A 22,448-nucleotide genomic window follows, 5' to 3' on the forward strand; every position below is an offset into this window, starting at 1 on the left:
TTGGCAACTCACTCTTGCTTTCTTTGGTACCGGTTTAGGTGATGATGGGGAGAGAACTGTCTTGTAATGCAGTGGCGACTGGTGGGAGGAGCTATAGGAGGACGGGCACGTTGTAATGGCTGGAATGGAATGAGTCAAACATGTGGTTTCTATATAGCTCCTCCCACTAGCCTCCACTGATCTAATTACTTCTGGACAATGTAAGAGGATGTACAGCCCTTCGAGGGTTGAGAATGTTGCTCGAGTTATAGGGTTCTAAGTAACCCAGCCACAGTAGGGTTCAAGGGAGGGAAGAACGATATACAGTAAATATCCCCTCCATCCAGATACACTACCTACTGAGCTTACATATATAGTTAAGATCTGTGTAAGACCAGAACAGAGATAGGGGGTGTTCAGATTTACTAACCTAGCATATGGTGATGCAATTGCGGCAGTGTCTAGGGCATCCCTAGTGATGACTTCTTCCCGAAGCTCCATTCCTGTGCCAGGTATGTCACGTAGAGACAGTGTTCATTTTGGCACTCTTTTTTTAGTCTTAGTCATTTTGGCAAAAATATCATTAAGTCTTAGTCACATTTTAGTTATTTAAATAATGATTTAGTCTAGTTATTGTCAAAATGACAAAAAGTGGGCCAATTTAGTCAGCTAAATGCCCTTTCATTTTAGTCACATCTGTACTGTATTGCCTCATTAACCTATAGCAAACAATCACTGACTTCCATGTCCTACCTACATATTTTTCTGCATAACATCCGATTCTTTTCCAAACAGCAGAAATATCAAACATCTAAGAAATATCTGGCCATGTAAATTCCTAATTCAGCCTACACAGATATTGCACATTACATTCAAAACAAGCACAGAGAGAGAGTAGCAGCACAATCACAAGATGGTCCTGCAAAGTATTGTTTGCACCTCCATCACTCGGTCCCGTCATCTCCATTGTTATCAACGTCCCACAGCCACATTGGTGTCCAAAAGTAGAACGGGGGTTAATGACTTTGAACAGGAGCTAATGACCGTTTTGCCCAGTGATGTAGTCGAGTCACAAAACCTCAAGTCCGAATTGAGTCCAAAGTCCCCTGTGCTCGAGTCCGAGTCAAGTCATGAGTCCCTATGGCTGAAGTCCTAGTCCCAGTGCTCGAGATCTGGTCCAAGTGGTCAAGTCTGAGTCACTGGGTCTACATTAACTCAAAATAAAGTTATTCACCCATTCAGATATAATGTAGTGGCAAGAGGAATTGTTTTCAATAAATTGTTTGCTATCCCTCTGTTTCTGTGCCACCAAATTGGCTACTGGTAATGTTACCAGGGCCATGTTCAGTTGCAAAACGTTCTTGAACATTGCAGATAGAAATTACATGAATAGAGCCAACGTTATTCCTTTCTCAACATGTCAGAGAAGCATGTTTGTTCTACATATCATGTTTCTATCTGAACGGTCCAAAGCGTTGCGTCCTGCTGAACACGCCCAGGTTGTTAGCTATAGCTAGCTAATGAGGTAACATGACTGAACAAGGTGTAGCCTAAACAAATGGTTAACGGTCTGGTCTGCAAGTAGCCTAGTTTTAGAACGCTTTATAAATGTAAAATGCGGGCCACCAATGCACGATAGAAAGAAAAAAACGTAGTTCCAGTATTGTGGGTCATACATCTTTTGAACGGTGAGGGCTAGAATCAAGACGTTTTTTCAGAGGAAAAGAGAAAGACTTGGATACTTTGGCTACAGAACCTGGCTATGAAATGCAGTGGGGAAAGTGGGGTGGTAGTGCAAGACTAGAAATTCAAAGACACAGCCTCCATCAGCTGGTGAGCTGCAGGGCACTTTTCTATACTCCCTTGAGTATAGAAAAGTGCCCTGCAGCTCACCAGCTGATGGAGGCTGTGTGTGCCGCGTCCTTCCCACTGCTGAACAGAACTGCATTGCGCATCTGTGCTGCTAATATTGTTTGTGCTTATCACTGAAAAGCTCTCAATCTCTCAAAAAACTTGTCCAGCCCACTAAGTCAGATTTTAGTCACAGAGATACATTTTTTTTTGTTTAGTTAGTTTTTCCTGGGTCTATTTAGTCACTTATAGTTTCGTCAATTGCCACTGAAAAATAGGTGTTTGACGACTACTTTAGTCACTGTTTTTGTTGACGAAATTAACACTGCATAGAGAGCACACTCACAGATATCAACATGCCTTCAGGCAGATGTGTAGTGGTCTGAAGAACTGGGTATACTCACCAGGCAAAGGAAAGGCATCCTGTGTGAAATATTCTATGAGACACATTGATATACACTCTGAATTACCTAAAATGAGAAATCCCATATTGGTCTTTCACAGTCAGGCCAACCCAAGCTGTACTGTGTAAGTAGGCAAATAGTAAGCCTACCATTAAAACAGATACGTTTAAAAACAAATACAGGTTTCACTCTGTCACACTTTTTAAATCAGAAAAACAAAATTGTATGTTCTAAGTCCATAACAATGCTTAAACCACATCAGGAGACCACTTATGAGGTCTGTGAAAAATCAAAAAAAAAAATGTAGGTTTTAGTGTAGTTACCCTTTAATGCAAGTGTGCAGGCACCTAGCACTGTTTGGTTAGCAGTGTTTCTGTAGCACACGAGTTGGAGTTTGCAAATTTATACAAAATTCAAAACAGAAATACCTTATTTGCATAAGTATTCAGACCCTTTGCTATGAGACTCGGAATTGAGCTGCATCCTGTTTCCATTGATCATCCTTGATTGGAGTCCACCTGTGGTAAATTACATTGATTGGACATTATTTGGAATGGCACACAACTGTCTATATAAGGTCCCACAGTTGACAGTGCATTTCAGAGCAAAAACCAACCCATGAGGTCAAAAGAGTTGTTGGTAGAGCCTCGAGACAGGATTGTGTCAAGGCACAGATCTGGGGAAGAGTACCAACAAAATTTCTGCAGCATGAAGATCCAAGATCTTCAAGAAGAAGTTTAGAACTACCAATACTCTTCCTAGAGCTGGATGCCCGGCCAAACTGAGTAATCGGGGGAGGAGGGCCTTGGTCAGGGAGGTGACCAAGAACCCGATGTTCACTCTGACAGAGCTCCTCTGGGGAGATGGGAGAACCTTCCAGACGGACAACCATCTCTGCAGCACCACCAATCAGGCCTTTATGGTAGAGTGCCCAGACGGAAGCCACTCCTCAGTAAAAGGCACATGACAGCCCGCTTGGACTTTGCCAAAAGGCACCTAAAGACTCTCAGACCATGAGGAACAAGATTCTCTGGTCTGATGAAACCTAGATTGAACTCTTTGGCCTGAATGTCAAGCAGCACGTCTGAAGGAAACCTGGCACCATTCCTACGGTGAAGCATGGTGGTGGCAGCATGTGGGGATGTTTTTCAGCGGCAGGGACTGGGAGAGTCAGGATCGAGGGAAAGATCCAACCTGACAGAGCTTGAGGATCGGGAGAAACCCCCCAAATGTTGTATTTATTAGGGATCCCCATTTAGCTGCTGCTACTGTTCTTGGGGTCCAAACATATTACAACACTTACATTACATATAAATCAAAAGATAATACAGTACATCATATAACATTATTACATACTACCGGTCCAAAGTTTAAGAACACCTACTCATTCAAGGGTGTTGCTTTTACTTTGACTATTTTCTACATTTTAGAATAATAGTGAAGACATCAAAACTATGAAATAACGCATCTGGAATCATGTAGTAACCAAAAGTGTTAAACAAATCAAAATATATTTAAATTTGAGATTCTTCAAAGAAGCCTCCCTTTGCACACTCTTGGCATTCTCTCAACAAGCTTCATGAGGTAGTCACTGAGGATGCATTTCAATTAACAGGTGTGCCTTCTTAAAAGTACATTTGTGGAATTTCTTACCTTAATGCGTTTGAGCCAATAAGTTGTGTTGTGACAAGGTAGGGGTGTATACAGAAGATAGCCCTATTTGGTAAAAGACCAAGTCCATATTATGGCATGAACAGCTCAAATAAGCAAAGAGAAACATCCATTACTTTAAGACATGAAGGTCAGTCAATACAGAAAATGTCAAGACCTTTGAAAGTTTCTTCAAGTGCAGTTGCAAAAACCATCAAGCGCTATGATGAAACTGGCTCTCATGAGGACCGCCACAGGAATGGAAGACCCAGAGTTACCTCTGCTGCAGAGAATAAGTTCATTAGAGTTACCAGCTTCAGAAATTGCAGTACAAATAAATGTTTCACAGAGTGCAAATAACAGACACATCTCAACATCAACTGTTTAGAGGTGTAACGATCGTCACGGGCTGAAGGTGTGGACCAAGGTGCAGCGTGGTACGTGTTCATGATATTTAACTCAGACCACTAAGACAAAATAACAAAAATAGACCAACCCGAAACAGTTCTGTCTGGTGCAGACAGAAAACAACTACCCACAAAACCAACATGGAAAATGGCAACCTAAATAGGCTCCCCAATCAGAGACAACGAGAAACAGCTGTCTCTGATTGGGAACCAACTCAGGCCACCATAAACCTACAAACCCCTAGACAATCCAAAATCCCCATAGATAACAAAAACCCTAGACAATACAAAAACTAAACAAACCACCCCTTGTCACACCCTGACCTAACCCAAAAATAAAGAAAACAAATATAACTAAAGTCAGGGCGTGACAAGAGGAGACTGTTTGAAATCAGGCCTTTGTGGTCGAATTGCTGCAAAGAAACCACTACTAAAGGACACCAATAATAAGAAGAGACTTTCTTGGGCCAAGAAACACAAGCAATGGACATTAGACCGGTGGAAATTGGTCCTTTGGTCTGGAGTCCAAATTGGAGATTTTTGGTTCCAACCACTGTGTCTTTGTGAGACAAGGTGTGGGTGAACGGATGATCTCCGCATGTGTATTTCCCACTGTAAAGTATGGAGAAGGAGGTGGTATGGTGTGGGGGTGCTTCGCTGATGACACCATCTGTGATTTATTTAGAATTCAAAGCACACTTTGAACCAGCATGGCTACCACAGCATTCTGTAGCAATACGCCACCCCATCTGGTTTGCACTTAGTGGGACTATCATTTGTTTTTCAACAGGACAATGACCCAACACACCTCCAGGCTATGTAAGGGCTATTTTAACAAGAAGGAGAGTGATGGAGTGCTGCATCAGATGACCTGGCCTCCACAATCACCCGAACTCAACCAAATTGAGATGTTTGGGATGAGTCAGACCGCAGAGTGAAGGAAAAGCAGCCAACAAGTGCTCAGCATATGTGGGAACTCCTTCAAGACTGTTGGAAAAGCATTCCAGGTGATGCTGGGTGAGAGAATGCCAAGAGTCTGCAAAGCTGTCAGATTCAGAAAGCCAATGTATCACATTGAGCCCAATTCAGCCATTACCGGGGTGTGTTTGACAGGTCATTACAAACATTTCCGTGGTCATAACGTTAACAGGGAAAATGACAGGCACAAGCAAGAGTATGAAAGAGTCAAATGTATTTATATAGCCCTTCTTACATCAGCTGATATCTCAAAGTGCTGTACAGAAACCCAGCCTAAAACCCCAAACAGCAAGCAATGCAGGTGTAGAAGCACGGTGGCTAGGAAAAACTCCCTAGAAAGGCCAAAACCTAGGAAGAAACCTAGAGAGGAACCAGGCTATGAGGGGTGGCCAGTCCTCTTCTGGCTGTGCCGGGTGGAGATTATAACAGAACATGGCCAAGATGTTCAAATGTTCATAAATGACCAGCACGGTCAAATAATAATAATCACAGTAGTTGTCGAGGGTGCAACAAGTCAGCACCTCAGGAGTAAGTGTCAGTTGGCTTTTCATAGCCGGTCATTGAGAGTATCGCTACCGCTCCTGCTGTCTCTAGAGAGTTGAAAACAGCAGGTCTGGGACAGGTAGCACGTCCGGTGAACAGGTCAGGGTTCCATAGCCGCAGGCAGAACAGTTGAAACTGGAGCAGCAGCACGGCCAGGTGGACTGGGGACAGCAAGGAGTCATCGTGCCAGGTAGTCCTGAGGCATGGTCCTAGGGCTCAGGTCCTCCGAGAGAGAGAGAGAAAGAAAGAAAGAGAGAATTAGAGAGAGCATACTTAAATTCACACAGGACACCGGATAAGACAGGAGAAATACTCCAGATATAACAGACTGACCCTAGCCCCCCGACACATAAACTACTGCAGCATAAATACTGGAGGCTGAGACAGGAGGGGTCAGGAGACCCTGTGGCCCCATCCGATGATACCCCCAGACAGGGTCAAACAGGCAGGATATAACCCCACCCACTTTGCCAAAGCACAGCCCCCACACCACTAGAGGGATACCTTCAACCACCAACTTACCATCCTGAGATAAGGCCGAGTATAGCCCACAAAGATCTCCGCCACGGCACAACCCAAGGGGGGGCGCCAACCCAGACAGGAAGACCACGTCAGTGACTCAACCCACTCAAGTGACGCACCCCTCCTAGGGACGGCATGGAAGAGCACCAGTAAGCCAGTGACTCAGCTCCTGTAATAGGGTTAGAGGCAGAGAATCCCAGTGGAGAGAGGGGAACTGGGCCAGGCTGAGACAGCAAGGGGGTTCATTGTTTCAGAGCCTTTCCGTTCACCTTCACACTCCTGGGCCAGACTACACTCAATCATAGGACCCACTGAAGAGATGAGTCTTCAGTAAAGACTTAAAGGTTGAGACCGAGTCTGCGTCTCTCACATGGGTAGGCAGACCATTCCATAAAAATGGAGATCTATAGGAGAAAGCCCTGCCTCCAGCTGTTTGCTAAGAAATTCTAGGGACAATTAGGAGGCCTGCGTCTTGTGACCGTAGCGTACGTGTAGGTATGTACGGCAGGACCAAATCGGAAAGATAGGTAGGAGCAAGCCCATGTAATGCTTTGTAGGTTAGCAGTAACACTTTGAAATCAGCCCTTGCCTTAACAGGAAGCCAATGTAAGGAGGCTAGCACTGGAGTAATATGATCAAATGTTTTGGTTCTAGTCAGGATTCTAGCAGCCGTATTTAGCACTAACTGAAGTTTATTTAGTGCTTTATCCGGGTAGCCGGAAAGTAGAGCATTGCAGTAGTCTAACCTAGAAGTAACAAAAGCATGGATTCATTTTTCTGCATCATTTTTTGGACAGAAAGTTTCTGATTTTTGTAATGTTACGTAAATAGAAAAAAGCTGTCCTTGAAACAGTCTTGATATGTTCGTCAAAAGAGAGATCAGGGTCCAGAGTAACGCCGAGGTCCTTCACAGTTTTATTTGAGACGACTGTACAACCATCAAGATTAATTGTCAGATTCAACAGAAGATCTCTTTGTTTCTTGGGACCTAGAATAAGCATCTCTGTTTTGTCCGAGTTTAAAAGTAGAAAGTTTGCAGCCATCCACTTCCTTATGTCTGAAACACAGGCTTCTAGCGAGGGCAATTTTGGGGCTTCACCATGTTTCATTGAAATGTACAGCTGTGTGTCATCTGCATAGCGGTGAAAGTTAACATTATGTTTTCGAATGACATCCCCAAGAGGTAAAATATATAGTGAAAACAATAGTGGTCCTAAAACGGAACCTTGAGGAACACCGAAATGTACAGTTGATTTGTCAGAGGACAAGCCATTCACAGAGACAAACTGATATCTTTCCGACAGATAAGATCTGAACCAGGCCAAAACTTATCGGTGTAGACCAATTTGGGTTTCCAATCTCTCCAGAAGAATGTGGTGATCGACGGTATCAAAAGCAGCACTAAGGTCTAGGAGCACGAGGACAGATGCAGAGCCTCGGTCTGACGCCATTAAAAGGTCATTTACCACCTTCACAAGTGCAGTCTCAGTGCTATGATGGGGTCTAAAACCAGACTGAAGCATTTTGTATACATTGTTTGTCTTCAGGAAGGCAGTGAGTTGCTGCGCAACAGCTTTTTCAATTTGTTTTGAGAGGAATGGAAGATTCGATATAGGCCAATTAGTTTTTTATATTTTCTGGGTCAAGGTTTGGCTTTTTCAAGAGAGGCTTTATTACTGCCACTTTTAGTGAGTTTGGTACACATCTGGTGGATAGAGAGACGTTTATTATGTTCAACATAGGAGGGCCAAGCACAGGAAGCAGCTCTTTAAGTAGTTTAGTTGAAATAGGGTTCAGTATGCAGCTTGAGGGTTTAGAGGCCATGATTATTTTCATCATTGTGTCAAGAGATATAGTACTAAAACACTTGAGTTTCTCCCTTGATCCTAGGTCCTGGCAGAGTTGTGCAGACTCAGGACAACTGAGCTTTGGAGGAATACGCAGATTTAAAGAGGAGTCCGTAATTTGCTTTCTAATGATCATGATCTTTTCCTCAAAGAAGTTCATGAATTTATTACTGCTGAAGTGAAAGCCATCCTCTCTTGGGGAATGCTGCTTTTTAGTTAGCTTTGCGACAGTATCAAAAATACATTTCGGATTGTTCTTATTTTCCTCAATTAAGTTGGAAAAATAGGATGATCGAGCAGCAGGGAGGGCTCTTTGATACTGCACGGTACTGTCTTTCCAAGCTAGTCGGAAGACTTCCAGTTTGGTGTGGCACCATTTCCGTTCCAATTTTCTGAAAGCTTGCTTCAGAGCTCGGGTATTTTCTGTATCCCAGGGAGCTAGTTTCTTATGACAAATGTTTTTAGTTTTTAGGGGTGCAACTGCATCTAGAGTATTGCGCAAGGTTAAATGGAGTTCCTCAGTTAGTGGTTAACTGATTTTTGTCCTCTGACGTCCTTGGGTAGGCAGAGGGAGCCTGGAAGGGCATCAATGAATCTTTGGGTTGTCTGAGAATTTATAGCACGACTTTTGATGCTCCTTGGTTGGGGTCTGAGCAGATTATTTGTTGCGATTGCAAACGTAATAAAATGGTGGTCCGATAGTCCAGGATTATGAGGAAAAACATTAAGATCCACAACATTTATTCCATGGGACAAAACTAGGTCCAGAGTATGACTGTGGCAGTGAGTAGGTCCAGAGACATGCTGGACAAAACCCACTGAGTCGATGATGGCTCCGAAAGCTTTTTGGAGTGGGTCTGTGGACTTTTCCATGTGAATATTAATATTAATTTTTAATATTATCTGCTATGACTACAAGGTCCGATAGGAATTCAGGGAACTCGGTGAGGAACGCTGTATATGGCCCAGGAGGCCTGTAAACAGTAGCTATAAAAAGTGATTGAGTAGGCTGCATAGATTTCATGACTAGAAGCTCAAAAGACGAAAACGTCGTTTTTTAATTTGTAAATTGACATTTGCTATCGTAAATGTTAGCAACACCTCCGCCTTTGCGGGATGCACGGAGGATATGGTCACTAGTGTAACCAGGAGGTGAGGCCTCATTTAACACAGTAAATTCATCAGGCTTAAGCCATGTTTCAGTCAGGCCAATCACATCAAGATTATGATCAGTGATTAGTTGATTGACTATAACTGCCTTTGAAGTGAGGGATCTAACATTAAGTAGCCCTATTTTGAGATGTGAGGTATCACGTTCTCTTTCAATAATGGCAGTTATGGAGGAGGTCTTTATTCTAATGAGATTGCTAAGGCGAACACCGCCATGTTTAGTTTTGCCCAACCTAGGTCGAGGCACAGACATGGTCTCACGGGGGATAGCTGAGCTGACTACACTGACTGTGCTAGTGGCAGACTCCACTAAGCTGGCAGGCTAGCTAACAGCCTGCTGCCTGGCCTGCACCCTATTTCCTTGTGGAGCTAGGGGAGTTAGAACCCTGTCTATGTTCGTAGATAAGATGAGAGCACCCCTCCAGCTAGGATGGAGTCCGTCACTCCTCAACAGGCCAGGCTTGGTCCTGTTTGTGGGTGAGTCCCAGAAAGAGGGCCAATTATCTACAAATTCTATCTTTTGGGAGGGGCAGAAAACAGTTTTCAACCAGCGATTGAGTTGTGAGACTGCTGTAGAGCTCATCACTCCCCCTAACTGGGAGGGGGCCAGAGACAATTACTCGATGCCGACACATCTTTCTTGCTGATTTACACACTGAAGCTATGTTGCGCTTGGTGACCTCTGACTGTTTCATCCTAACATCGTTGGTGCCGACGTGGATAACAATATCTCTATACTCTCTACACTCGCCAGTTTTCACCTTAGCCAGCACCATCTTCAGATTAGCCTTAACGTCGGTAGCCCTGCCCCCTGGTAAACAGTGTATGATCGCTGGATGATTCGTTTTAAGTCTAATACTGCGGGTAATGGAGACGCCAATGACTAGGGTTTTCAATTTGTCAGAGCTAATGGTGGGAAGCTTCGGCGTCTCAGACCCCGTAACGGGAGGAGTAGAGACCAGAGAAAGCTCGGCCTCTGACTCCGACTCGCTGCTTAACGGGGAGAACCGGTTGAAAGTTTCTGTCGGCTGAATGAGCGACACCGGTTGAGCATTCCTACATCATTTCCCTCCAGAAGCCATGAGAAAGTTGTCTGGCTGCGGGGACCGTGCGAGGGGATTTATACTAACGTTACTATCTGTACTTACTTGTGGCACAGACACTGTTTCTTCCTTTCCTACACTGAAATTACCCTTGCCTAACGATTGCGTCTGAAGCTGGGCTTGCAGCACAGCTATCCTCGCCGTAATGCGATCGTTCTCCTGTATATTATGAGTACAGTGACTGCAATTAGAAGGCATCATGTTAATGTTACTACTTAGCTTCGGCTGTTGGAAGTCCTGACGAACCATGTCCAGATAAAAAGTCCGGAGTGAAAAAGTTGAATGAAAAAAAGTCGAGTGAGGGAAAAACAAAAAATATAAACGGTAATTAAAAAGTAAAAACCGTAAAGTTGTCAGGTAGCAAAGTAAGGTTGGCAACAAAACGCACAGCAGCACGTAAACAAGTCTGCAAGTTGTGACCGGAAATGACGCAGGGTCTCACTCTAAGCAATCACAGCAATCAACTTATTTTCACAGGAGTAAAATGGAAGAAATTCATCTACAGAAATAAATTACAGTAAGTGACAAGTGGATGTTGCACCCCTCAAACACAGTAAATAGATGGCTGAAAAAGACAGATCCTCGGGTGGGCAGGGCATGCGCATTGCTATACTAATGTGTAGCAGCCAGAGCCTGCATACCTGTGAATCTACTCATGTGTAGCAGCCACAGCTTACATACCTGTGGATTTACATTGGTAGCAGATTTGGAAGAATGCTATGATAAAGATCAGGGGGATTTGCCCAACTGATACCCCTAGAAGCCTGGTCTCATAGATTAGACATTTTAAACGTAAATCCAGGACACTCAAAGTGGTACGATATGTTACGTTTAATATGTTTATACAGTTGAAGTCGGAAGTTTACATACACTTAGGTTGGAGTCATTAAAACTCGTTTTTCAACCACTCCACAAATTTCTTGTTCGCTCTGTCTCCTAGAGATGAACGTACTTTGGTGCGAAAAGTGCAAATCAATCCCAGAACCACAGCAAAGGACCGTGTGAAGATGCTGGAGGAAACAGGTACAAAAGTATCTATATCCACAGTAAAACAAGTCCTATATCGACATAACCTATATCGACATAATCATCAAGGAAGAAGCCACTGCTCCAAAACCGCTGGGTTGGTGCACTTCACAAAATAGATGGCTTCATGAGGCAGGAAAATTATGTGGATATATTGAAGCAATATCTCAAGGCATCAGTCAGGAAGTTAGAGCTTGGTCGCAAATGGGTCTTCCAAATGGACAATGACCCCAAGCATACTCAAAATGGCTTAAGGACAACAAAGTCAAGGTATTGGAGTGGCCATCACAAAGCCCTGACCTCAATCCTATAGAAAATGTGTGGGCAGAACTGAAAAAGCGAGTACGAGCAAGGGGGCCTACAAACCTGGCTCAGTTACACCAGCTCTGTCTGGAGGAATGGGCCAAAATTCACCCAACTTATTGTGGGAAGCTTGTGGAAGGCTACCTGAAACGGTTGACCCAAGTTAAACCATTTTTAAAGGCAATGCTACCAAATACTAATTGAGTGTATGTAAACTTCTGACCCACTGGGAATGTGATGAAAGAAATAAAAGCTGGAATAAATGATTTGCTCAACTATTATTCTGACATTTCACATCCTTAAAATAAAAGTGGTGATCCTAAATGACCTTAGATAGGAAATTCTTACTAGGATTAAATGTCAGGAATTGTGAAAAACTGAGTTTAAATGCATTTGGTTAAGGTGTATGTAAACTTCCGACTTCAACTGTATAAGACATGGTTATTTAATGCAAAAAATAAAAGTAGGATGGTTGGTCGGGACTGATGGGTGTGCATATAGCGCGAACGTCTAGCAACCCAAAGGTTGCGAGTTCAAATCTGTTCACAGACAACTTTAGCATTTTAGCTACTTTTCAGCTACTTACTACTTTTTAGTTACTTTGCAACAACTTAGAATGTTAGCTAACCTTTCCCCTAACCCTTACCCTAGCTACCGTTTGCTAGCTAGAATTTGTGACATATTATACGATTTGCAACGTCATAACATATAGCATGTTTAGTAAATTTGTAACATATTGTACATTTAGGAAATTCGTTACATATAATACGAATTGTAATTCGTAACATATCATATGAAATGGGTGATGGACATCCATTGGGGTGGCAGGTAGCCTAGCCTAGTGGCTAGAGTGTTGGACTAGTAACCGAAAGGTTGCAAGATTGAATCCCCGAGCCGACAAGGTAAAAATCTGTCGTCCTGCCCCTGAACAAGACAGTTAACCCACTGTTCCTAGGCCGTCATTGAAAATAAGAATTTGTTCTTAACTGACTTGCCTATTTAAATAAAAGGTCAAATTAAATCAAAAAATGAATACATACCATACGCAATATAACGTATCATACTAAATGGAGTGTCAGATTTCCGTACAGAATAATACGAAATTGTCACGTTCCTGACCTGTTTTCTCTTGTTTTTGTATTGTGTTTAGTTGGTCAGGGCGTGAGTTGGGGTGGGCATTCTATGTTTTGTGTTTCTATGTTTAGGTCAGTGGTAATTAGCCTTATATGGTTCTCAATCAGGGACAGGTGTTTGACGTTTCCTCTGATTGAGAACCATATAAAGGTAGGCTGTTCACACTGTTTGTTTGTGGGTGGTTGTGTTCCTGTGTCAGTGCTACACGGGACTGTGACGGTTAGTGTGTTTTGTCAGTTTGTATAGTGTTTTTGTTTTGTTTGATTAAATTCATTATGTCTAATTACCACGCTGCACATTGGTCCTCTGATCCTTCTCGCCTCTCCTCGTCTGAGGAGGAGGACGAAGTAGACAGTCGTTACAAAAATGCTCTGAGACCAGGTTGCCTAGTGCTGTCTTTGTTTAAACTTCTTTAGCAGTTCATAGGTTAATCACAGTGTTGGTGACACTGAGTATGTTTACATGCACAGGTATAATTTGATAAAACTGATTATGGCAGTAGGCAGATTATGCAATAGGCATTTAAACACCTTACTCTCTTTATTTTAATCAGTGTAAGGTCAAAATCGAAATAAGCATACGCCGATTAAAACACCTTTTCTGAACAATCTTTCAAATGATTAGGACTTGTAAGCATCTTAATCAGCGTTCCATCTGTGTATTTGATCTGCGCATGTGAGCGAGCCTCCCTCTTTAGCGCGAGTGAAGTAAATTCGGAACAACTGAATGAGGTAGTTTTCACATACTGATTTTAGATATGTCAGGATTTAAACAGGATTGTTAGGGAATTCGTTCTTCTTGCAAAGCTTGTAAATGTTTTAAATAAAATGAGTATATTAATCTGACTATCCACAATCGCATTATTGTGAGCATGTATCCGTACTCTGTGCTTTGTTCCCCAAACCTCTAATCCTGCATGCGGTTCAGAGCTCTCTCAAAAAAGGCTTTCCCCTGGAATTTGTTTCTGTTCTCAGTCTTAAATTTATATTTTTATATTTACAATTTATTCACTTATCCAGAGCGACTTACAGTAGTGAGCACATACATTTTCAAAATAATAATCTCAGTATGTGGTCCAAAAACACCACTTCCAGCCTTTTTTGTGAATGTGTTTTTTCTTTATTTTTGTGCCACAAATTGAACAGTTATAGAATAGACATGTTTACATTCGTATTTGCATATTATTGCCTGTCGTTACTAAAATGGGTAGATGACATCAGCCAGAATTCAAACCAATTTTGGTAAACAAACATCTTGACACATCATGATTAAATATAAACTGGGGTTACTAACCAGAATACAGTTTGTTGACTGGTCTACTAGTGGAATAAATGGAAAGGGGGTGGCAGGACAAGCTATACAAATGTAGACAACCACCACAGGTCTAACCCTGCCACTCTTTCCCGTACTACGGCTCTGGAAAAATACAGTCAGAGCTGTTCTGCTCTGTGTGCGGAGTGAGTTTTCGCTCCTGGAGGAAATACAAAAAAACATGTGGCCGAGGTTGGCGTGACAGACAATTATTATATGATACAAACATCTTCGTTTTGCGCTTGTTTCATTAATGTAATCAGGTGTACTTCTATAAAGTGTAATATGGTGTTGGGCGACGTACCATTTAGAGGGCTGGTTTTGAAGTATCCATCAGCCAGCCCAACTCCTTCATGGGTTTGGGATCTGGGGTGTTTTGAGAGGAAGTTGCCAGACTACAACTCCTCCGATGGTCTCCGTCCAAATCCCAGCAGCCTTATTTTAGACTAAACAGGGTGTGGGTGAATGCAGTTGGAACATAAGAGCAAACAGTCTCACTCTCAGCATATCCAGATGTATACTGTCAAAGCCGAACATAAACAATGCTTCAGCCACTTCCATTCAAACATACAAATTTAACATCCACAGCAGACAATCTAGAGAGTATTTGGAAAACAACACTTGGAGTAATGCTTTATAGTGTTGTCCAAAGAAAAGGTCAGTCAGAGTGCTACATTTAGACTCAAAGCTTCAGTGCATTTGGAAATTATTCAGTCCTTCACCTTTTCCTCATTTTGTTACATTACAGCCTTATTCTGAAATGGATTAGATATATTTTTGCCCTCATCAGTCTACACACAATACCCCATAATGACTGAGCGAAAAAAGGTTTAGATATGTTTGCAAAAAAAACAGATACCTTATTTACATAAGTATTCAGACCCTTTGCTATGAGACTCGAAAGTGAGCTCTGGTGTATCCTGTTTCCATGGATCATTCTTGAGAAGTTTCTACAACTTGATTGGAGTCCACCTGTGCATCCACCTGACAGTGCATGTCAGAGCAAAAACCAAGCCATGAGGGAGAAGGAATTGTCCGAAGCGCTCCGAGACAGGATTGTGTCAAGGCACAGATCTGGGGAAGGGTACCACAACATTTCTGCAGCATTGACGGCTCCCAAGAACACAGTGGCCTCCATCATTCTTAAAGGGAAGAAGTTTGGACCACAGAGACTCTTCCTAGAGCTGGCCGCCCGGCCAAACTGAGCAATCGGGGGAGAAGGGTCTTGGTCAGGGAGGTGACCAAAAACCCGATGGTCACTCTGACAGAGCTCCAGAGTTCCTCTGTGGAGATGGGAGAACCTTCCAGAAGGACAACCATCTCTGCAGCACCACCAATCAGGCCTTTATGGTAGAGTGCCCAGACGGAAGCCACTCCTCAGTAAAAGGCACATGACAGCCCGCTTGCAGTTTGCCAAAAGGCACTTAAAGAGACTCTCAGACCATGAGAAGCAAGATTCTCTGGTCTGATGAAACCAAGATTTAACTTTTTGGCCTGAATGCCAAGCGTCACGTCTGGAGGAAACCTTGCACCATCCCTACGGTGAAGCATGGTGGTGGCAGCATCATGCTGTGGGGATGTTTTTCAGTGGCAGGGACTGGGAGACTAGTCAGGATTGAGGGAAATATGAACTGAGCAAAGTAAAGAGATCTTTGATGAAAACCTGCTCCAGAGCGCTCAGGAGTGAAGGTTAACCTGGGGTGAAGGTTAACCTTCCAACAGGACAATGACCCTAAGCACAGCCAAGACAACGCAAGTGTGGTTTCGGGGCAAGTCTCTGAATGTCCTTGAGTGGTACAGCCAGAGCCCGGACTTGAACCCCATCGAACATCTCTGGAGAGACCTGAAAATAGCTGTGCAGCGACGCTCCCCATCCAACCTGACAGAGCTTGAGAGGATCTGCAGAGAAGAATGGGAAAACTCCCCAAATACAGGTGTGCCAAGCTCGTAGCGTCATACCTAAGACTCGAGGCTGTAATTGCTGCCAAAGGTGCTTCAACAAAGTACTGAGTAAAGGGTCTGAATACTTATGTAAATGTGATCGTTTTTTATTTTTAATACATTTGCAAAAATTTCTAAAAATCTGTTTTTGCTTTGTCATTATGGGATATTGTGTGTAGATTCATGAGGGAAAAAACAATTTAATCAATTTTAGAATAAGGCTATAACGTAACAAAATGTGGAAAAAGTTAAGGGGTCTGAATACTCCGAATGCATTGTATGACACTTGATTTCATGGTCTCGTGATCGACTGACACAAATGTACAGTTGAAGTTGGAAGTTTACATACACTTAGGTTGGAGTCATTAAAACTCATTTTTCAACCACTCCACAAATTTCCTGTTAACAAACTATAGTTTGGGCTAGTCGGTTAGGACAGCTACTTTGTGCATGACACAAGTAATTTTTACAACAATTGTTTACAGACAGATTATTTCACTTATAATTCACTGTATCACTATTCCAGTGGGTCAGAAGTTTACATACATTAAGTTGACTGTGCCTTTAAACAGCTTGGAAAATTTCCCGAAAATTAGGTCATGGCTTTAGAAGCTTCTGATAGGCTAATTGACATAATTTGAGTCAATTGGAGGTGTAACTGTAGATGTATTTCAAGGCCAACCTTCAAACTCAGTGCCGCTTTGCTTGACATCATGGAAAAATCAAAAGAAATCAGCCCAAGACCTCAGAAAAAAAATTGTAGACCTCCACAAGTCTGGTTCATCCTTGGGAGCAAATTCCAAACGCCTGAAGGTACCACGTTCATCTGTACAAACAATAGTACGCAAGTATAAACACCATGGGATCACGCAGCCGTCATACCGCTCAGGAAGGAGATGCGTTCTGTCTCCTGGAGATGAACGTACTTTAGTGCGAAAAGTGCAAATCAATCCCAGAACAACAGCAAAGGACCTTGTGAAGATGCTGGAGGAAACAGGTACAAAAATATCTATATCCACAGTAAAATAAGTCCTATATCGACATAACCCGAAAGGCCGCTCAGCAAGGAAGAAGCCGCTTCTCCAAAACCGCCATAAAAAAAGCCAGACTACGGTTTACAACTGCACATGGGGACAAAGATCGTACTTTTTGGAGAAATGTCCTCTGGTCTGTTGAAACAAAAATAGAACTGTTTGGCCATAATGACCATTGTTGTGTTTGTAGGAAAAAGGGGGACGCTTGCAAGGCGAAGAACACCATCCCAACCATGAAGCACGGGGGTGGCAGCATCATGTTTTGGGGGTGCTTTGCTGCAGGAGGGACTGGTGAACGTCACAAAATAGATGGCATCATGAGGGAGGAAAATTATGTGGCTATATTGAAGCAACATCTCAAGACCTCAGTCAGGAAGTTAAATCTTGGTTGCAAATGGGTCTTCCAAATGGACAATGACCCCAAGCATACTTCCAAAGTTGTGGCAAAATGGCTTAAGGACAATAAAGTCAAGGAATGGGCCAAAATGCAACTTATTTTGGGAAGCTTGTGGAAGGCTACCCGAAACATTTGACCCAAGTTAAACTATTTAAAGGCAATGCTACCAAATACTAATTGAGTGTAAGTAAACTTCTGACCCACTGGAAATGAAATAAAAGCTGAAATAAATCATTCTCTCTACTATTATTCTGACATTTCACATTCTTAAAATAAAGTGGTGATCCTAACTGACCTAAAACAGGACATTTTTACTAGGATTAAAATGTCAGGAATTGTGAAAAGCTGAGTTGAAATGTATTTGGCTAAGGTGTATGTAAACTTCCGACTTCAACTGTATGTGTTGCTGCCAATCAAATCAATCAGACATGAAATGTAGAATTTGTGACACACACAAACCCAACATAGCGATACGCATCAACCCAAGTCCACGCGATACTTGATGCAACTGGAGAAAACAACATTTACAACAAACATTTTTTTAATGTAATGAGGTAATGCTATTGGACATACCCTACACCAGCGGTACTCAATATTATTGTAATTTATTGCCGTAGTAACAAACCCCACCTCGCAACCCATATGATGAGGTCACATGGGTTGCGAGGTGGGGGTTTGTTCACACCCCTCTTGTTGGCAGAGAGACATTTTTGCAGTTTTAAAGTGAATTTCCTGCAATTCTACACATTTTGCCATGGGGCATTTTATTTTTTTTCTGTTTTAAAGCTAATTTTCTGCAATTGTACAAATGTTCCCATGTCCTGTGTGTGTTTATATGATACCAGAGATTGAATTCCGACCGAGATCCCCCCCCCCCCCCCAAAAAAAACACTTGTAGTCGGGACCCGTGGTGCACATTGACCCCTTCTGGGTCCGGATCCGGACCATGGTCCGCCAATTGAGTATGGGGGCCCTATACTCTGCACCCCATGTAGTTTTGTGTAAACTGTCCCAATGGGAGGTCTTTCATCATTCATTCCTTGTTCAACTCGTTTGATTGCTGGATAATGGCCAATGATTAAACATCATCCACTATGAAGACATAAAATGGAGTGATTTAGTTAGTGTAGATCCTGTGCGTGCTCAGTCAAGCTTGTATTATGGCAGTTCAACGCTCTCAGGTTTTTGGCGAGGACTCCATCGAAGCAGATGGTTTCACATTTCCCATTTCTTATTTGGATAAAGAGGAATGATAACAAGTCTGTTTGTTCAACCACGAACACTTTTGGTCGCTCTCTAGCATAAACATAGATGTGGACATAGTGAATAAAACTGCAGGGCCGTTGGTCCTCACCAAGGGTTTTTCTAACCTCGACATCTCCCCAATGTGATGAAGGCCATTTTCAATTAGAACAGCTTACTTGAGCTTACTCATTTTACACATACTTTGGGGGCCGCTCATATGATAGCCTACAGGTTAACTATGTGGTGCTGAATGGACAACAGCACTATTCTTCTCATGTTCATTCAACAGTAGCCTAACCCTAAAAAAAGGCATTTAGACCTACCTTAAAGGGCAACTTTACCAACTAATTTTCATGATCTACAGGACAACACCAGTGTCTACATATGAGAAAGCGGCGCATTACTAGGTTTTGTAGAAAGAAATATAAAGTTAGAAAGTTATACCTGATGACATCATCAAAAGTTAAAACAAAAAAAAAGTGATTTTCAACTTCATGAAATTCACGGTGACATGGGGAGCAAGAAAATACCCTCCCTCTGGCTAGAAACTGCAGATTTAGAAAATCACAGTATTTCTTACTTTTTAATCCTACACTATGGTGTCAAAGAGAAGCATTTTTTAGGATCTTTCTTCTTTTTAACTACAGATCATAAAAACGCCCGTTTTCACATATGTAGAACCTGGGGATAATGAATATGATGTTGAAAAGTGGGAGAATTGCCCTTTTAACTTGTAAATGAAGTCCATTGCTTTACATTTTAGTCATTTAGCAGACGCTCTTATCCAGAGAGACTTACCGGAGCATTTAGGGTTAAGTGCCTCGCTCAAGGGCACATTCAGATATTTCACCTAGGATTTGAACCTGCAACCTTTTGGTTACTGGCCGCTCTTAACCACTAACTTTAGGCTACCTGCTGCCCATTCATCTGTCTTTCAGGGTGAATCTCTCGGTGACTGCATTGTAGAAGTCTTCTTTATTATTTTTAAGTTTGAAATGTCTGTCAATTTAGATAATATTGTGCCGTTTTAAAGCAAATTTCCTGTAATTCTACACATTTAGCCATGTCTTGTGTGTTCATGTGATATGAGTGACTCAAACATTACAACTAAATCAATGGCCTAAAAACGTTAGCTGACATGGGCTAGTTAAACTGGACATTTCTGACAAGTTATAAATAGCACTCTTAGGTCTGCAATGACTGACACGACAAGAGGAAAACCTGACTGAGTTCCTTTAAAAAAAAGTTTGGGAACCACTCTGTCATCAATCAGTGCTGCTGCATGTCACGAGTTGGGGGGGGGGGGTTGCATGTGCGGCTCCTCACGACATCCTGAATTTTGACCGGGTTGAGGACAGACTACTGGTACTCTTCTTCTCGCGCTAAGGTACTGTTCCAGTAGAAATAGCATTGAACTGTTTAACTTTTTGCTGAGAACTACTTATACATTCATAGCTCAGTTGTAGAATAGTTTACAAATGAGTAAAATATTGCAGTAACTTGTATAGCGTCAGATTAGGCTACAATTTATGATTGCACATTGTTTACGAATGAGTGATGGCAATTGTTAGCTGAAACATTCTCCTACAGTGTAATTTTGTTCGGGTTTTCATACCTTTTTCTGCGCCTTGGTGCTGACAAACGTTTATGGTTTGTTGGAGGAAACTCTTTGTCGTGATTTGGAATTAAATTTAGTGCCAATTTTTGCGCTTTAAACACACCGAAAGTGTCATTGCGCTATGCAGCATCGTCTGGATATATATGTAACAAAAGTTAAACATTCACCGTCTGCTACCATTTCTGTCAAGGCGTCTACCAACGAATGCACCACACCGAACACACTGCAACTGCCTCTGCAACGCAAACGCAGCGTTTCATTGGAAATGAATGTAATTCTGGTGTACCAAAATGCAAGCAGTAAGGAAAGTTAATGTGACAAGAACAAGGCAATGGGGACTGTTGGTTCGTGTCTGGCTTAACACCCGACCCATCTGTTATCTAATTCAGCAAGCTAGCTGTCCAGTTATTGTTTTGCGTTGTTTAATTGTTGTGAGTTTTTCTTCTTTCTAGGGCTTCGAACACACCGACGGCGTCCTTGCATTTTGGTACACCAGAATTACATTAATTTCCAATGAAATGCTGCCTTGCAGTTGCAGTGCGTCGGTGTGGTGCATACCTTGGATTTATCTAAGGTATGCGTCAAACTGTATGCATATATGACTTGACAGAAACGGTAGTAGAAAATGAATGTTGAACTTTAGTTGCATACATATCCAGATGATGCTGCGTACTATTTTGCGCAAAGACACTGTCGGTGTATTCAAAGCATTAGGCCTAGTTGCGTATTAGTAGTCATTTCCGACTTGTCAGTTGGCTAACTAGCCAATGCTGAAACTTGTTTGCATGTCGTTTGATATACTTAAGCAATAAGTCACAAGGGGGTGTGGTATATGGCCAATATACCACGGCTAAGGGCAGTTCTTAAGCACGACGCAGCCCTTAGCCGTGGTATATTGGCCATATACCACAAACCCCGAAGTGCCTTATTGCTATTATAAACTTGTTAGTAATGTAATTGGAGCAGTAAAAATAAATGTTTTGTCATACCCGTGGTATACAGTCTGATATACCATGGCTGTCAGCCAATCAGCATTCAGGGCTCAAACCACCCAGTTTATAATTGTGTATCGAGCATGACAAACATTACTTTACTTTAAATGATTCCCAGAAGAGTTGTCTATAGACCATAGCCAAGTCTTCTATAGCAGTGTTTCCCAAACTCGATCATCATGCTCCCTCCCGTGCATGATTTGGTTCTTGCCCTAACACTACACAGCTGATTCAAATGACCAACTCATCATCAACCTTTGATTGTTTGAGTCGGCTGTCTAGTGCTAAGGCAAAAACCGAAACGTACCCCCCAGGACTAAGTTTGGGGAAACCCTGTTCTAATAGCATGTCTAACTATAGAAGCATGGTTAGCCCAGTGTTTCCTCGCTTGTCGTTGTGCGTGCTGTCGTTCACATGTGTCAGTGCTATTTCTGTGTCATCTTGACAGTCCTGGCTGTGGAGCACGAGAATGGCTTCTTTGTTGTAGCAAGAACTGCCAATGAACAGCTGATGAACTGCAGCTAACTGAGTGAGCGAGAACAGACAGCAAAAGCGTTTCACTCCTGTGTGAAATGGCCACACAGTGCATTTTTATCTAAACATTTAGCTAAATGCATAGTAGCTAATGTCCATCTTCAGAGAGTTGGAGTAGCATTGTTCAATTAGTATTTTTTTAGGGGCAGGAAATAATTGGTAGCAGAAAGGGAGGGTAATTGATAACAATGCGATTGGTGACCCTGGTATTCCTTTTCTGTGAGCAGCTTTTCTTTTCAGTTCTCCCGTCTGTGGCCAAAGGAAAGGACATCTGCTTTGGTTTGGCACCACAGTGCACTGCTCACCTGCCTTCCACTCTTCAGAGGTAACTGCCACCAACCCTTGAAGTGTATAATAAACTATAATATAAAGTAGTAGGTTTAATATGTTGGCAGTTTAGGTAATATGCAGAGGATACATTTATCAAAAGGGATTGCGTTTAAATAATATCTATTTGAA

At 42.4% G+C, this 22,448-nt stretch overlaps 1 protein-coding gene across 3 annotated transcripts in view; it reads left to right on the forward strand.

Moving 5' to 3' along the window:
• The window catches only part of LOC120046610 (equilibrative nucleoside transporter 1-like), a 56,806-nt gene that overhangs the window by 12,799 nt on the left and 21,559 nt on the right, over positions 1–22,448 (forward strand). The window contains exons 1-2 of one of the 3 annotated variants that reach the window (XM_038991982.1): positions 20,147–20,232; positions 22,217–22,314. The exons of 1 other annotated variant lie outside the window; for it this stretch is intronic. The gene's annotated coding sequence lies outside the window, so the exon portion shown is untranslated. Of the gene's footprint in view, positions 1–20,146; positions 20,233–22,216; positions 22,315–22,448 lie in introns of those variants that run through there. One more of the 3 variants, XM_038991981.1, reaches the window with a different exon arrangement.

This window comes from Salvelinus namaycush, chromosome 4 (genome assembly GCF_016432855.1).
Source record: "Salvelinus namaycush isolate Seneca chromosome 4, SaNama_1.0, whole genome shotgun sequence".
Lineage (NCBI taxonomy): Eukaryota > Metazoa > Chordata > Actinopteri > Salmoniformes > Salmonidae > Salvelinus > Salvelinus namaycush.